Source organism: Mauremys mutica, chromosome 14, assembly GCF_020497125.1.
Source record: "Mauremys mutica isolate MM-2020 ecotype Southern chromosome 14, ASM2049712v1, whole genome shotgun sequence".
In the NCBI taxonomy this organism is placed as follows: Eukaryota; Metazoa; Chordata; order Testudines; family Geoemydidae; genus Mauremys; species Mauremys mutica.
The window spans coordinates 4638195-4655270 of NC_059085.1; the positions used below are offsets into that span (position 1 = coordinate 4638195).

The 17076-nt window shown below is 48.7% G+C and overlaps 1 protein-coding gene and 1 long non-coding RNA gene across 4 annotated transcripts in view; one reads left to right on the top strand and one right to left on the bottom strand.

Annotated features, from left to right (window-relative positions):
• The window catches only part of CTCF (CCCTC-binding factor), a 52620-nt gene extending 44343 nt beyond the window's left edge, over positions 1-8277 (bottom strand). The window contains exon 1 of the mRNA XM_044987309.1: positions 8258-8277. The gene's annotated coding sequence lies outside the window, so the exon portion shown is untranslated. The remainder of the gene's footprint in view (positions 1-8257) is intronic.
• LOC123349332 lies at positions 552-6861 on the top strand. 3 transcript variants are annotated; one of them, XR_006573463.1, is made up of 3 exons: positions 552-719; positions 2037-2220; positions 6524-6861. It is a non-coding gene; the product is annotated as an uncharacterized LOC123349332 (long non-coding RNA). The 3 variants fall into 3 exon arrangements; XR_006573464.1 differs by lacking the exon at positions 6524-6861 and adding an exon at positions 4916-5121; XR_006573462.1 differs by lacking the exon at positions 6524-6861 and adding an exon at positions 3173-3565.
• Positions 8278-17076: the final 8799 nt, after the last annotated feature.

Consider the following 17076-nt stretch of genomic DNA (forward strand, 5'->3'; position numbering starts at 1 on the left):
TCTCCAGCTCAGAAGGTAGCACCATCACCAGCAACAGCACAAAAATAAGGGTAGTAGTACTGCGATCCCCTCCCCACAACTCCTTTTTGGGTCAGCACCCTTACAATTACAACACTGTGAAATTTTAGACTTAAATAGCTGAAATCATGAAATTTATTAATTTTAAAATCCTATCACTGTGAAACTGACCAAAATAGATCCTGAATTTGGCAGGGACCTAAATATAAACAAGCTGCTGATGTTTTAACCCCCTGTAATAAACAGACCTGGTTGGGCAAGATTAAACACAGCATTTAATACTAGTAGCCAGTCTATACTGACACTCCTATCATCATTACCACCTGTGGTGCTGCACTAGTGGGACTATAACTGTGGGAAACTAATAAATGTTTTGTAATGAGAAAAATCTTTGCTAGAAGAGATCCTCTGATAAAGGATTTTTTGTGTGTGTGTGTGGGGGGGGGGGGGGGATAAAAATCATCCAGAGGCTTTTATAAATGCAGGCTAAGCCCAAACTGCCCACAGGTGGATTAGAACCTTTTACTACTCCACCCCATTCAGAGCCAACAAGATTCTTATATAAGTGGAGCCAGCTGCTACTTCTTCCTTCTCTAGCTTCTGTCTGACTATTTTACTACACTGAGGTTTTAGATACATGTCATGGTTAAAAAGTGATTCAGAAGCCTACACAGACCAACTTCTAGAAAGCAACAAACAAGGTATGTCTTGGGTACAAGAACTCCAGATTTGTTTGACCCTATGAACATCCTACAAAAGTAGCTTTGCAACCTGGTATTAGACTGGAACTTGACAATGTAAAATTGAGTCAAGTTGACTAAACTTTAAGCTCCTGGAAACACAGATACAGATATTTGGTGGAAATATAACATGTAAAACACAGGAAGGACCCAGTTAAGCATAACTCTTCAATTGGCCTTTTCAGGGAACTAACAGGTTGGAGAGCTTGACAATGAAAAATCACTACTTTATCATAAATGAAATGAGATGGCTTCATTTTAAACTGTTAGTATGAGTCAATGACTGACAAATGCAGAATGACCTATTTAATGTTCTCCTTATCTGAGTTAAGACACAATAGCCCTTATAAGAAAATGCACTGCAATACAGTTTAGTACAGCCACTATTAACTAGTTCCATAACTGCATTAAAATGAATAGCAGTCACCGAATACTGAAAAAAATGGGTCGTTACACTGCTTAGGTTGTCCAAACATGAACTAAACTCATGTCTTGTTAAACTAGTCGCAGTATGCAGCACAGTGTGAGATCTTGAATGTTTGACAGTGACGGCAAAGACTAACTTAATGAAATTCAATATTACATAAAAAAGAAATGCAACCACATTTTTTACTCTAATATAATGTGAACAGAATGCTCCATCTCCTACAAACCTAAAAACAAACTCACAAGATGAGCATAATTATTGTTTGTTTGGGCTTCAGAACAGACACTGTACAACTTCTGTATTCTTAACAATCAGCATCAGGTAACCACATGATAAAGGAACTCTAAAGGACTTTCTGGAGTCACATTATTATAACCTTAATTCTACATGATGTTCCATGTTCACTTACCGGCAGGGTAGAAATAAACTGATTAAAAACTCCTACACTGGGATAAAGACCCACCAGTTGGCTTTTTTGGCCACTCATTCATAAGAGATACTGAAGTGTTGGTCTAAACTAATTTGGGTCACTCAGTGAAGAACAAATGCTCTATATTTCTTACCAATCTGAATTATCTCTCAACCCATACTCATCTCTTCAGATAACCTTTCTGTAGGTTATGGGTTTGTTTGGGGGGGTTTTTTTGAGGTGGGAGTGGAGAATAGGGACAGTGAGTGAGTTGCATGAGGCTGTTTCTCCTGAACATAAAAGCTACACACTGACTTAGTAAAAGTTAAGGATGAACTTTTTTTAGGGAACTATCAGAACATAGCTTTATATTTTTCAGTGAACTTACTCCTTTAGCCAAACTCTAGCACCATCTCATACAACTTGAATTTTTTTCCTACAGTGCCTACAGAAAAATTGGAATTGTGCGGTTCTCTGTGGGCCACAAGCTGAGAAACCAGAGTGAAAAGGAGCAAGTCTTACCGTTAAACTTATTCCAATAGTACTGACTGAACTCTGCATATGAAGTGGAATCAAATGGATGAACAGAGGTTTAAACAAGTCAGTTCAGTAAACTATACTATAAGGTAACCACCAAATTAGAACTCAGGAGGACTTAAAGGACATGAGTGGGGGCTAAAGGCTAAGCAGTTTAGTTTGTACGAGTGCATGTGGTAGTGGTGGCTTCTCCATTATCATTATGCATTTCTAAAGCACTCCTGTTCTTAAAGTGTGTGTGTGTAAGAAGGGAGGAGGGATGCCCAGTGATTACTGCATTCCTAAAGCACTCCTCACCACAAAATCTGGGCACTGTTTATTCTTCAAACACACAGGCAATCCTATTGGGAGATAGGTTGTAGTGGGGGAAAGAGTTGATATAATCAGGAGTATAGCTGTGCTCTCATGAGAGCCCTAAGCTGACATGGGTGGAAAAACTAATAATGGGAAGCCTTTTAGAAATTTAAGGAGATGTCTGGCAGCAGTGCATGTAAGGACCAATGAGCTATGAAATTACAGGAGATTCTAGATGCTAAACAGATGTTTAAGAAAGCTTATGCAAAGCCTTCTCTGAACTGGAGCTTTTTACCCAGTTCACCATTGTTGCCAACACCAGCTCAGCTACACCAGTGTTTGCTATGTTGGGAACTCTAGCGTAAGTGTCCCATAAGCCATCACCACAACTCTTAGCATCATACCGATTATTTACTCTGGAGCTTAAAACACTGGTGGCAGCCAGCGGCTGGCACAGACTTGGGTTCCCAACACACATGAACTGGTCTTAACTGAGCAGTAGAATTTTTGGCCTATTTAGGGCTTGTTTACATTACCTGCTGGATCGACGGGCAGCGATCGATCCAGCGGGGGGTCGATTTATTGCATCTAGTCTAGTCTTACTGCAGTAAGTAGCTCTAAATACGTTGACTTCAGCTACGTTATTCATGTAGCTGAAGTTGAGTAACTTAGATTGATTCTGCCTCCTCCCCCTGCCCCGGGGGTAGACCAGGCCTTAGTGTGACATGCTTCCACTTCTACACACAGGATATGCATGGATGAGAAGATACTGCTGAGGAAGGGTTTCAGTTTGAAATAACAGGGAAACTTTTTCGGGAAATGGACCTCTGCAACCAAGAGTGGGAGAATTCACTAAAATTTAAATGTAAAGGCAGCCTTAGAACTGCATCATATAAAGACCTTTTTGTGTTGCTCTTCCTGTAACAGAGCAAAAGAGGCAGGCTGAAACAAATGTTCATGCTTTATGCTCACTTGTATAAAGGTGAAAAGTATTAGCATTTGTGAATGGGCAGAGGCAGACCTAACCTGTGTGGAGTATGCATTAACAGAACAGCAATTTTTGCATATAAAACTATAGGTAAAAGACATTAAGTCTTGGGATGAGCCCTCTAAATAAGGGATTTCACAAACAATTTCTAGGCAAAGGATTGATTATTAAGGAGAATTTGTATGAATACCAAAAAAGTGGTGGTCTCCAAGCCATGGCAGCAATGAGCTTATTATATATTATCAAATATCAGAGGGGGACTGTTAGTCTGTATCCACAAAAATGAGGAGTCCAGTGGCACCTTAAAGACTAACAGATTTACTTGGGCATAAGCTTTTGTGGGTAAAATACACTTCAAGTTTTTTACCCACAAAAGCTTATGCCCAAATAAATCTGTTAGTCCACTACTTCTCAAACTTTTGTACTGGTGACCCCTTTCACCTAGCAAGCCTCTGAGTGCAACCTCCCCCCTTATAAATTAAGACTATAACACCATCCCAAATCCTGCTTTGCCTCCAGCATTTGTAGTGGAGGCTGACCACTTGGAACCCCCATGTAATAATCTTGCGACCCCCTGAGGGGTCCCAACCCCCCGTTTGAGAAACCCTGTGTTAGTCTTTAAGGTGCCACTGGACTCCAGTGAGATATCAGAAACAGCAACTAGGGCAGTAATTGGTAACTACACAATCATAAATTAGTTGCGGATCACACCTGGAACATGACCTGCTGATACCATAAACCAGTGGTTTTCAAACTTTTTTCTGGCAACCCAGTTGAAGAAAACTTATGCCCATGACCCAGCGGAGCTGGCGATGAGGGGTTCAGGATGTGGGTGGGGGCTCTGGGTTGGGGTGCTGGAGCAGGTCAGGGCTCTGGGCTGGGGATGCAGGCTTAGGGGTGGGTCTGAGGATGAGGGGTTTGGGGTACAGGAAGGGGCTCAAGGCTGGGACAGGGGTTTGGGCTGTGCGCTTACCTCAGCCAGCTCCCAGTCAGTGGCACCTATCCTGGCACCGTGGACCGCGCTGTGCCCAGGAAGCAGTGAGCAGCAGGTCCGGCTCCTAGGTGGAGGCACACAAGCAGCTCCACACAGCTCTTGCCCCCAGGCACTGCCCCTAGTGCCCATTGGCCAGAGTGCAGAGCCAGTGCTCAAGGCAGGGGCAGCGCATGGAGTCCCCTGGGCCCTCCTGCCTAGGAGCCGGACCTACTGCTGGCTGTTTCTGGGGCACAGCATGGTGTCAGAACAGGTAGGGACTAGCCTGCCTTAGCCAGCCAGCACTGCCAATGGGACTTCTAACGGCCCTGTCAGTGGTGCTGACTATAGCTGCTGCAACCCAGTGCCTTGCATTCCATGACCCACTACTGGGTCACAACCCACAGTTTGAGAACCACTGCCATAAGTCAGTTACTCCTGAGGGAATTTTGTGCCAAAAATTAAATTCTGCACCAAAAACAAATTCTGCACACAGTATTTTAAAATTCTGCAAATGTTATTTGTCAAATAGATGTGGAGGCTCCAGCATGGCATTGGGGAGCACCGGCCACTGGCTGCAGAGGTGCAAGATCATAGTGCACTTCCCCACCCCCGGGACATGGACTCAGTAGTGAGGCTGCACCCAACCCTGACACAGCCCAAGGACTGGGCCTGCCCTAGAAACATCTCAGGGCCTTGGTGTCAGATGCACCAGGTGTGGGCAGGCAGGATTCAAGTGTGGGGGGGCTCCAGGTGTGGGTTGAGAGGGTTCTGTGTGGGGCAACCTGGGTGCAGGCAGCTCAGTGGGGATCCCTGTGTGTGTGGGGAGAAAGCTGGATGCACAGGAGCTTGGGGGAGGTTCTGGATGCAATGGTAATAGGACTCGGGGGGGGGGGAGGGTCCAGGTGAAGGTGGTTGGGGCTCAGTGGAGTGGGGATCCTGGTGTGGGTGGATGTTGGGGTGGTCCAGGTGCAGGGGGAGTGGGGCTCATTGGGGGGGGGGGTCTGAGTGCAGGGAAGGCTCCGCAGGAGGGTCTGAGTATGAGGGGGTATGGATGCACAGGGGTTGGGCAGATGAAGGAGCAGCTCCCTGTACAGGGATCCCTCCCACTGCAGCCGAAGAGCAATGGGGAGGGGGGCAGTTTGCAGAGCTTCCTGCAGTCAGAGAAATCTGGGGATGGGTCTCACCCAGCCCTGGATGCTGTGCAGGGGCAGAGGAAGTCCAGTCCTCCCCAGCCCAGCTGGGATTAGCTGCTGAGCCCAGCATAGGGTAGGAGCCACCAGCCAGGCTTTCCCCAGTCCTGCTTCCTGCCCCACAGTGATTTACTTCTCTGCTGGCTGCCCTAGGCACCTGAAACACATGCTGGGGAGGGTTGCATGACTGCTCTTGTGGCTTCCCTGTCAGTCACTTTTCTGTGGAGGACATAAATTCTACATGTGCAGTGGTGCAGAATTCCCCCAGGAGTAACTAGTGGTTCTCAAACTTTTGTACTGGTGACTGCTTTTACATAGTAAGCCTCTGAGTGTGACCACCACCCCCCTTAATGTATAAAACAGTTCTTAATTTATAACACCATTATAAATGCTGGATGTAACACAGGGTTTGGGGTGGAGGCTGACAGCTTGCAACCCCCCCATGTGACCTTGTAACCCTCTGAGGGATCCTAGCCCCCAGTTTGAGAACCCCTGCCATAAACAATTTCTTTGAACAGCTCATTCTGGAGGAGACTCCTCATTTAGTCCTGAGCTACCCCCAAACAAAAGTTGCACGAGAACCTGTAGAACTACTTCAGAAATATTCATATGAAGTCTGGTCATCTGATTCTGCTGAAAGGTCTCAGCTGAGTTTGCCTTTTTAAATTAATCTGACTCTCAAACATTCATGTTAAATAAATTTCAACAAGTTCTGAACAATCTGGCTTAAAAGTAATTTCACTTCACTGTTAACTTTTATTCTTGGGATATCATTTTGCTAGTTCTAGTCACCAAGACCTGTAGTTCAGTACAAAAACATTGGATTTAAACATCAGAAAGCAGCACAAATGGACAAGGCCTATAGTTTTGCATATTTCATCTTTAAAGATGCTTTGTTGCTTTCCCATTATTCTTTTTCTTAAAGTACCCCTCATCTTTTATTTCAGTACTAAGACTAGACCCTGAGGTGTGGGTGAACTCCTGTACTTTCACATTGTACAACTGATTTCAAAGGGGCTCTGAATATGCCGTTAACTGCAGGAGCAGGACCACAGAATTGTGCCAAGGAGTAAGTTGTGTATACAAGAACTAAGGTTTTTAAGTGGTCTGTAATTAATAGAGCTAGGTAGCCCTATGAGAGCTCCAGCCCTGTCATGCATTAACTAGCTAAAAAACATGAATTCTCACCAGTCAGTTATCAGTAGTGAAATAGGTCAATAGCAGTATAACTAAGAATCACTATTAGGCCTTCAATATGTCAAACGGACCAGGGGAAAATGAATAAATATATGGCAAAACTGAACACTAAAGTGATTACGCCTAGTCAAAGTAATGACACACAAAACCTGCTCCAGAAGGACACAAGTAAGTAATTAACCACCAACAGATTCAGTGTAATGCAGACAACTGTAAGGAAAAGCTTCCTCTTGGTACACACTACTTAAGTTTCATGGTGGACAGCTCACAGAACCAGGCAAAGCCCACTAAGTGGTATTAAAATTAACACTAAAGTCAAGAAATTTACACCATATGCCCATTTCACATTTTTTTGTGTCAGCCTTGGTCTCTTCTCAAAAAGGACCCACCAGCACTAGGCTTCAAGGGGGAAATTAATTAGAGACGTATGTTGAAGGGCTTGCACAAGCGGCCACGTTCAAGAATTTGAGTGAAAAGGAGTAAAGCCGCCCCAGGTCCCTTAATGGGTTAGCTCGTTGTAGGACAGGCTATTTTACCATCTCCTAACCTGTCTACTCTTGGCGGGCTGAGGGCAATGCGCGCTACAGCCACGGCAGAAGCGGGGGGAAAGCATGCTCCTTATGTTGGCCCTGTAGCCCGGGTTGGTCCTGTCCGCCCAGCCCCGACCGGCTAGCGTATAGCGCAGCGCGCCGGGCAGGGGCCAGTCGCTGCCAGGGAAGGGCGGGCTATGAAGCAGAGGGAGAAAGGGGTGGCCGGCTCCCTGGCCAGCCCGGCACTAACCCGAGGAGGCTGGCGGGCGGGGGCGCTGGCCAGGCGCGAGCGGGCGCCCCCAGCCGGGCCCGCGCCCCGTGCTGCATGGCGCTGCTCAGCCTGCCTTGCAGAGGGAGCTCGAGTCCCGCTCTGCGCCGCGCCGCGCCTCTCACTCCGCAGCGCACACGGCGGCGGCCGGCAGGAGCGGGGCACGCAGCCGCCGCCGCGCCAAGTAGGACGCGGCCGGAGCCGGAGCCGGATCGCGGGCCCGGACGTGGGGAGCGGCGACCCGCAGCAGGCCGAGCGCCAGGACAAGGCGGCGGCGCTAACGCAGGTTCGGCGGGAAGGGCGCCGGGGAGGGGGGCGAAGCGGCCGCCCTCCGGCAGCGCTGGCCGGCGCGGGGAACGGCCCGGGGGAGCGGGCCGCGGGGAACGGCCCGGGGTAACTAGCGCCGGCGGCTCCGCGGAGGAAACAAAGGAAGGAAAATGGAGTCCGGGCCGGCAGCCCCGGGCCAGGCGGGGACGGGGCGCTCGGCGGGCCCGGCAGGCCCAGCGCCGCGCTGTGGGGAATGGCGGCGGTAGCAGGCAGGCGCCGGCCGCGCTGGGGACGATAGAGGGAGACAAAGCCCCCTGCTTCCCCGGCGGCGGCCGCTGCGGGGCCCCAGCCAAACCGGAGCCCCATCGTGACACCTAGAGGCCGGAGAAAGCGACTGCAAACCCCCCGCCACCGCTTACCTGCTCCTGGCCCCGCCAGGCCCGCGCCCGCCGCCGGACCCCGCCGCCGCCCCGCGCTGCCCCGGCCCCGCGGAGCCGCCGCGCCCCGCACGCCCCGCCGCGGCCGCCGCTCGCGCTCAGCCCCAGCTCGCGGTTTAATCGCTCCACAGTCGCTTCGGACACAAAATGGCGGCGGCCGAACGCGGTGCGCCTGCGCGGGTCCGGCTGCCGCGGCCGCCGGAGCTGAGCGAGAGGAGGGGGAGCGGCGAGTGGGCGCGCGGGGCACCATGGGAGGGGGCCCTGCGCGCCAACTTCAAACGGTGCCGTGGCCGTAACGTCACTGACTGATTCGCAGGCACGACGTAGGGGCGTAACGTGCTGCGTCGTGCGTGCGCCCTCGTAGTCAGCTGGGTGGAAGGACGGTTGAGGGGAAGCTCAGGCCGCGGCGGGTGAGAGGCCGCGCGCCCGGGCTGAGCCTGTCAGGACCCGGCTGGAGCGATCCAGGTGGGAGCCGGCAGCGGGTTCCTGAGGGGCGGCGGGCGCTCGGGGTCCCCGTGACGCGTTTCCTAGCAGCAAAGCACCGCAGGGCTCCCTGGGCCCTCAGAGAGGGACCCCCCCCCCCGCCATCCTCTCCCTGCACGAGCCGCTTCCCCAGCGCCGCGGGCTGCAGCGTGGTTAGGGCTGGACGTGTGAACGCGGGCGAAGGGGTCAGCCCTGTACAGAACACAATCCAGCGAGGCTGCGGCCTCAGTCAGGCCCCGCGCAAGGCCCCCAGTAGGGAATAGGAAGGAGCCGCCTTCCTTCTGGGCACGTCGGCTCTTGTGTAGCCTGTTCTGTGCGTGCTGCAGCCTTAAAACGCTTGATCAGGCGAAGGGATCCACACGGAAAGGGTGACATTAGCTAGCTGCAAGGAGGAGCGATGCAAGAAAGATTCATATTTTGCTTCTTATGCTGACTTTTCACGTTCCCCTATATTGCTTTGAGAGAGTCCAGTGCCAGCCCCACAGTGGAATCTGGGAATGGGAATTCCCCCCACAAGTGAGTTACTATGATTTCTGTAAAATGAATTTGGAGTCTAATTCTGCTCCCCAATGGATGTGGTTCATATCACAAAAACCACAATTAGTGCCACCCTAGTTAGCCATCACCTTAGAAGTGCTGTTGAGTTTCAACATCACCTCCCCGTGAGGCAGGTTCCTGCAGGTCAGGCATACTGGCATGATGTGATGTTCTTGCTATGTGTGCTTGATCGACTCTATATTAGAGGACTTACATTTCCAGCTAAGCTTGTTTCTAAGTTTTCAGACCTTGTGTGTGAATTTGACATTCAGTAGTGAATGGGCTGCAATGGAATTAGCAAGGTCTGAACAAAGTTTCAGTAGATAAATCTGGGTCACTTACCTCCTGGGAAGTTGTGAGGTTCTTAGCCTGTTTCTCTTCCACCTTACTTCTGCTCTCACAACATTTTATGTATCTTTCTTCTGTCTCCAATTGCCCCAGTCCCACCTGCTTATCATGTCTTTCCCAACTGCCACAAATGCTTCCGTTTCCAGCATTTCCTCTCGTTTCCAAGGGGCATTGCCCCAAATCTCTTGCTAGCTGTCTAAACAAGCAGTTGAGAGAAGAGAACCTCTGTGAGCCCACATCACATTCTCAAACAAAACCAGTTTAAAATGGAGTTAAGGTTGAGAATAATGTCAGTAACTTAAGGATTAAAAAAATAAAAATAGGACTGTCAAGCAATTAAAAAGATTAATCTAAGTCCACTCAGTCCTACTTCAGCCAATGGCTCAGACAAACAAGTTTGGTTACAATTTGCAGGAGATAATGCTGCCCACATCTTGTTTACAATGTCTCCTGAAAATGAGAGAGGGTGTTCGCGTGGCACTGTTTTAGCCAGCATCGCAAGATATGAATCTTTAGCACATCTGGCACATATATATGTCCCTTCATGCTTCAACCACCATTCCAGAGAACATGCATCCATGCTGATGATGGGTTCTGTTCGATAACGATCCAAAGCAGAGTAGACCGACTCATGTTCATTTTCATCATCTGAGTCAGATGCCATCAGCAGAAGGTTGATTTTCTGTTTTGGTGGTTCAGGTTCTGTAGTTTCCATATCTGAGTGTCGCTCTTTTAAGACATCTGAAAGTATTCTCCACACCTCATCCCTTTCAGACTTAAACCTTGGATTGAGTGCTGTATCTATCTTTAGAAATCTCACGTTGGTACCTTCTTTGTGTTTTGTCAAGTCTGCAGTGAAAGTGTTCTTAAAATGACCAACGTGCTGGGTCATCATCTGAGACTGCTATAACATGAAATATGTGGCAGAATGCAGGTAAAACAGAACAGGAGACATACAATTCTCCCCCAAGGAGTTCAGTCACAAATTTAAGTAACGTGTTTTTTTTTAATGCGCATCAGCAGCTTGGAAGCATGTCCTCTGGAATAGTGGCCAAACCATGAAGGGGCATATGAATGTTTAGCATATCTGGTATGCTTGCAATACCAGCTACAAAAGTGCCATGCGAATACCTGTTCTTACTTTCAGGTGACGTTGTAAACAAGACTTGGGCAGCATTATCTCCTGCAAATTGTAACCAAACTTGTTTGTCTGAGCCATTGGCTGAAGTAGGACTGAGTGGACTTGGATTAATCTTTTTAATTGATTGACAGTCCTATTTTTATTTTTTTAATCCTTAAATTACTGACATTATTCTCAACCTTAACTCCATTTTAAACTGGTTTTGTCTGAGAATGTGATGTGAAGCGGCAACATCAAGAGGCGTCGCCGCTGTGAAGGAGCGTCATCAAGAGGCATCGCCGCCGAAATACGGTGGGATTTCAGTGGTAGCGCTGCTTGACATTGCCACTTCTCAGCGGCATTTTGGCGGCTGCTTGTCCAGCCGGCCAGTAGGCGGGCGCACATGGGTGCCTGGTGCCCCTGGGCACCGCATTGGGGACCCCTGCTCTGTTTGCTTTACCTGTAAAGGGTTAAAAAAGTCCCCCAGGTAAAGGAAAAGGGAGTGGGCACCTGACCAGAAGAACCAATGGAAAGGCTAGAACTTTTTTAAATGGGGGTGGGGGGGTGGGAAGAGGGAACTTTCCCTTTGTGTCTGTTGGGTGAAGAGGGGAACAAGGCGGGAGTAATGCTGTAAGCAGCTTTAAAACCAGTATGAAAAAGCATCAGTTCATACCTACCTACCTAATCTACCTTTCTGAAATCCCCAATATGTAAATAAATCAGGGAATGTCTAGGAAGATACAATTGGGGTTATTTCTTTTATTTCTTATTGGCTTATGGACTCCTCTGTGCTAACCCCAGATGCTTTTGTTTTTCTTGTAACCTTTAAACTGAACCTCAAGAGGGCTAGCTTGATGTTTAATTTTTGTAATTTTTTTTAAGCTCTAGTAAAAAGTCTAAGTTCCAGATGTATTTTCTCTCTCTCTGTTTTTAATAAAATTTACCTTTTTTAAGAACAGGATTGGATTTTTGTGTCCCTAAGAGGTTTGTGCATGTTGCTTAATTAGCTGGGGGCAACTGCTAATTTCCTTTGTTTTCTTTCTCAGCTCTTCCCCGGAGGGGGGATGAAAGGGCTTGAGGGTACCCCACAGGAAGGAATTCTCAAGTGCACCTTGGGTGGTGGCAAGGTCCAAGGTCAGAGAGAAGCTGTATCCTTGGGAGTTTAATACAAGCCTGGAGTGGTCAGTATTAATTTTTAGAATATTCCCCCCACACACACCTTCTGCACTCGAAGTGCCAGAGTGGGGAATCAGCCTTAGACCAGCAGTGGGCGGCGGGGGGTGGCCCCACACTTGAGGTGGCCAGTGACAGGGGGACCTGGCAGAGGAGAAAGGAAGCACATGGTGAACCAGCAGCAGGGTGAGGAGGGTGGGTGGGTGTCTGGCTGCGAGCAGGGTAGTGAGGGGGTGAGAGGTGAGCTGAGGGTGGGGGGGGTGAGGAGGCGGCAAGTTTTGGTGGGGGTCCTGGCAGTGGAGTAAGGAGGTGAGCAGCAAACCAGCAGCAGGGTGTGGCGGGGGTGTCTGTCTGCGAGCGAGGTGGGGTGGGGAGGTGAGTGGTGGCTGGACAGTGGGGGTGAGGGGTGGGCCCTGGTGGAGGAATAAGCAGGTGAGCCACGAGCCAGCAGCAGGGTGAAGAGGCGGGCAGCGGGGTCTGGCTGCAAGCAGGAGAGTGATTAGATGAGTAGTGAGCCACCAGTGAGTGGGAGGTCTCGTGGGGGGCAGGGGGTTTTCTGTGGCAGGGGAGTAAGGAGGGACACAGGAGGTGGGCGAGGGGTGAGCGCATGGGAAGCGGGTAGATCCCCCCCACCCCACCCCCTTTGGGGAGGCTAGTCCCTGACTCCACTCCTGCTTCTGCTTGCGATTGCTCCTGGCAGCTGGAGTACTGAGACCCACTGTGCCTCAAGCCACAAGCCCCCTGCCCAGAGAAGCCCTGAGCGTGCTCCCCTTCCCTCCCCTCGCCATGGCCAGAGAAGCCCCGGGCTGCCTGAAGCCCTGAGTTTTGCCCCCCACCTGCCCCAAGGAGCCCCAGGCTGGCCAAAACCTGAAGTGCCCCTCCCTTGTCCAGAGGAGCCCCAGGCTGGCCACAGCTGTGCCTCCCCTTCTCTCCCCTCCACAGACCCAAGCCACCCAGATGTTTTTCATTATTATTTGGACTGAGAAATGTCAAAGCATTTTTAAATTTACTTCAGAGTTGTTATACAGACAACCACTTTTACCAAAAAAGCAAAACAAACAATAATAAAAAAGACAAGAATGTGTGAAGCACCTTATTTGTGTTTCTATTCTGTTAGGTCCAGTAAAGAATATCGATAACTGTGCTTGATTTTCATTACTGAGTCTGCAAAAGAAAACCCCAAACCTTGCGTAAATAAATTACAATGATTTGGATGTATATATGTGTAAGCAGAGTCTGAATGTGCTCTCCCTTGACATCTAGTGGTGCTCTGTGGAAAAAGACTTCAGGAGATGATCTCGTTTGCATGGACACACCCACCCTGCCTATTTGCTCAGCATGATTGGATTGCTTGCCCAAATGATCACTTGTGGCTGGTATTGGATCCCTAGTCTCCTTGTTATTGGGGCATGAGTAATAAAGGGTTGTTATCCTTGTGTGAACTGAGGGCAGCAGAACTGTACCTGGCATACCCCCAATGGAAGGACTCACCCTCAACTAAATGGCACTAGCTAAGCGGAGACACAAGGAGTTGAGAGAGGGTGAGGATAGGTAGTTGTACCTGGCTGTGTGGGTCCCTGTTAAGGGCCCTAGACACCATTTGACCATTTCTCTGGTATAATGAAAGCTAATTTAGATTCAATTGAGTCTTGTTATGTGCTACAGAGCTGAAATCATGAATACCTAGGTTTAAGTATTAGACCTGCTTGGGGATAGTCTCTCTATTGCAAGAGACTGCCCAGTGTGCACCAGCAGTGAGGCTCCCCCACTAACAGATGAAATCGCTGAGAGCTGTGTTGGGGGCCTGAAGACATCTTGGCGAGTGGGCAGCTGGTAGAGGTGTGCAGCCAGCACGGAGGCTGGTGGAGAGGGCCAGAGCAGAGCCCTGCAGAGCTGTGTGGCAGTCGGCTGCTGAGGGGGTCGGGGGAGAGAAAAACAGTGAGTGGCCGAGCAGCAGAGTGTATAAGGTGCCTCCTTACCACCCCCTCCACACAGGGTGGGAGGTGAACTCTGCAGATGAGCCTCTGAACTCGGGGGCTGAACTAGCCAAGGACAGCAAGGGTGAGCGGGGTACAAAGAAGGGATGGGCACATTGAAGGGGCTTTTGGGTTGCTGGACTTAAGAACCTGAGGGGAAAAGGACACTGCCCAACTTACTTGAGGGTGGGTCTTTTGCTCATGGTTTATATTTATGAACCTAGCTGCAGTGTTTTCCCAAATTAATGCTGAGTTACTTTCCTCCTTTTATTAAGTTTTTGCTACACTCAGACTCTGTGCTTGCAATAGGGGAAGTATGACCTCTTAGAGGTGCCCAGGGGGTGGTGTGTAATTGTCACAGGTCACTAGGTGGGTGCTTGAGCCGATTTGGTGTTGTGTTGTTGAAAAGGAACCCCTAGATACCCCTGGCCTTTGTTGCTGCTGGCTCCACCTGGCAGAAGGGCTACATATGTGCATATTACTTCATTAACTTTAGGAAAAATAAATAATTTTAGGAAAAAGTGTCAGTGCAGCCATCAGCGAGAGTTGGTGGCCCACTCTGAGGCCACCAAAAAATTTGTTGCAAGAACCCGTGCTCTAAGGCACCTGAATCTGAAGATGCTTTTCTCAGGACACTTAATCATAGAATATCAGGGTTGGAAGGGACCTCAGGAGGTCATCTAGTCCAGCCCCCTGCAGGACCAACGCCAACTAAATCATCCCAGCCAGGGATTTGTCAAGCCTGACCTTAAAAGCCTCTAAGGAAAGAGATTCCACCACCTCCCTAGGTAACCCATTCTAGTGCTTCACCACCCGCCTAGTGAAAAAGTTTTTCCTAATATCCATCCTAAACCTCCCGCACTGCAACTTGAGACCATTACTCCTTGTTCTGTCATCTGCTACCACTGAGAACAGTCTAGTTCCATCCTCTTTGGAACCTCCTTTCAGGTAGTTGAAAGCAGCTATCAAATCCCCCCTCATTCTTCTCTTCTGCAATCCCAGTTCCCTCAGCCTCTCCTCATAAGTCATGTGCTCCAGCCCCCTAATCATTTTTGTTGCCCTCCGCTGGACTCTTTCCAATTTTTCCACATCCTTCTTGTAGTGTGGGGCTCAAAACTGGACACAGTACTCCAGGGGAGGCCTCACCAGTGCTGAATAGAGGGGAATGATCATGTCCCTTGATCTGCTGGCAATGCTTCTACTTATACAGCCCAAAATGCCATTAGCCTTCTTGGCAACAAGGGCACACTGCTGACTATAACCTCTAGGTCCTTTTCTGCAGAACTGCTGCCTAGCCGCTTGGTCCCTAATCTAGCAGTGCAGGGATTCTTCCTTCCTAAGTGCAAGACTCTTGTTGAACCTCATCATATTTCTTTTGGCCCAATCCTCTTATTTCTCTAGGTCCCTATGTATTCTATCCCTACCCTCTAGCGTATCTACCACTCCTCCCAGTACCGCTTGTGCTCATCCAGCTTTTCTAAATAGCTTTTTGCCAGTGACAAAAAGAAAGCGGGTTTTAAAACCTCAGTGGTTGGAAACTTAGCACAGGGATCTCTCCAAATGCTGAGCACAAATGCCCATTTGGAGCCTATCTCCCAGACAAAAATCTGTAGGATTTAGTCCCTCAGCAACCATAGGTGCCTTTGATTATCTCCTTCCAAAACCATAGCATCTTCCAAGATCACAACTCAGCCAGTCCCCTTCTCATTTGAACTACACACCTGTCCTCCAAAATAAATTACAATTTGTATTTAACTAAAAGGAAAATGTTGACTTAAAAGACCCATTAAATTATCTCTTGACTTAGGAGAAGGTGCACTGGGCCAGGAGCTAGGATACCTTTAGCTCAAATCTTGCCTGTTCCACTGTAGTAGTAATTCTGTGTATTTCACAGCCTTGTTTTTTAATTGAGCAAAGCCTCAGGTATCATTCGTTTCCTCCTCCCAAGTCTGGTTTTACAGCTGGAAGTAACCGGGGAGCTGAGAGATTGCCCAAAATCACTTTGGGCAGATAAAGCTTGGAACAGTGTCTGTTGGAAGTCTCATCTGCTTAGCTATACTGCCTCTAAAAGAGTAGGCCAAATCTGTACAGTGGGCTATGCTTGTTCTAACATGAGACTACTGCATGTCTCCCTATAGAAAGCACAATGAGAAACAAATGGTGATTATAGAGAGGTGATAGCATCACTGTAGTTCAGAGTGAGACTAGCTTAACAGCTAATTTTAAGTGCTGTAAAATCCACATGCTTACATGTCTTGAGAATTGCTGTGCCTCATACAGCTCCCCCCCTCAGAAAAATCACTTGACATCAACATTTTACAGTTCTTTATAGCTTTCAGCAGGTGGAGGGATTCAAATCGAGGGCTCATCCTATGGCTCTGATTCTCCCCAAACTGCTATCACCTGGTTAAGAGTGATCTCAGCTAGCAACCAGCAGCTACTGCCCCTTTAGGGAAGCAATGTTTGAAAAGGGTTAAATTTGGATATCCAGTACGGCTCAAGCCAAAAGGAAGATGCATATGCATACGTAGCAGAACTGGACCCCTGTTGCAAGTCAAGTTGCCTGCAGTTATTCAGGTATCAGTAACTGGGTGGCTCAAGGTGACATGCTGTGGCCACTGAACCGATGTAGTGTCAGTTGGAGTCCTCTCCTAGGCAGGTTTCAGAGAATGTCTTGTGCATGTTATTTGCATTCTGTAGAGGCTCCTTCTGAAAGTTTTGCTCTGAGAGCACTATTTAAGAGCCTCATTTCAAAGTGCTCTATAATACACATGCATATTTCAATTCTACTCGAAAATATTGTTGAGGAAAATAGCCTTAATTCAATAAAGGGAAAATGAAAGAGTCCACATTTAAAACACTACAGTGGAGGAGCTACCTACGTCAATGGGAGGGGTTCTCTTGGCAGTATAGGTAATCTATCTCCTCAAGAAGCGGTAGCATTGCCTACACAGGGACTTAGGTTGGCTTACCAACGCCACTCAGGGCTGTGGGTTTTTCCCACCGCTGACCGATGTAGTTAAACCAGTGCAATTTTCTAGGGTGGAGCAGGCCAGACTCTAGTAAGCAGAGGCACTGCAGTAATAGAATCACGATGCATACTCCCCTTCCATTTTCTGAACAATAGGATCGTATGTGGTCAAAGAAAAGTAAGTAGCTGTGAC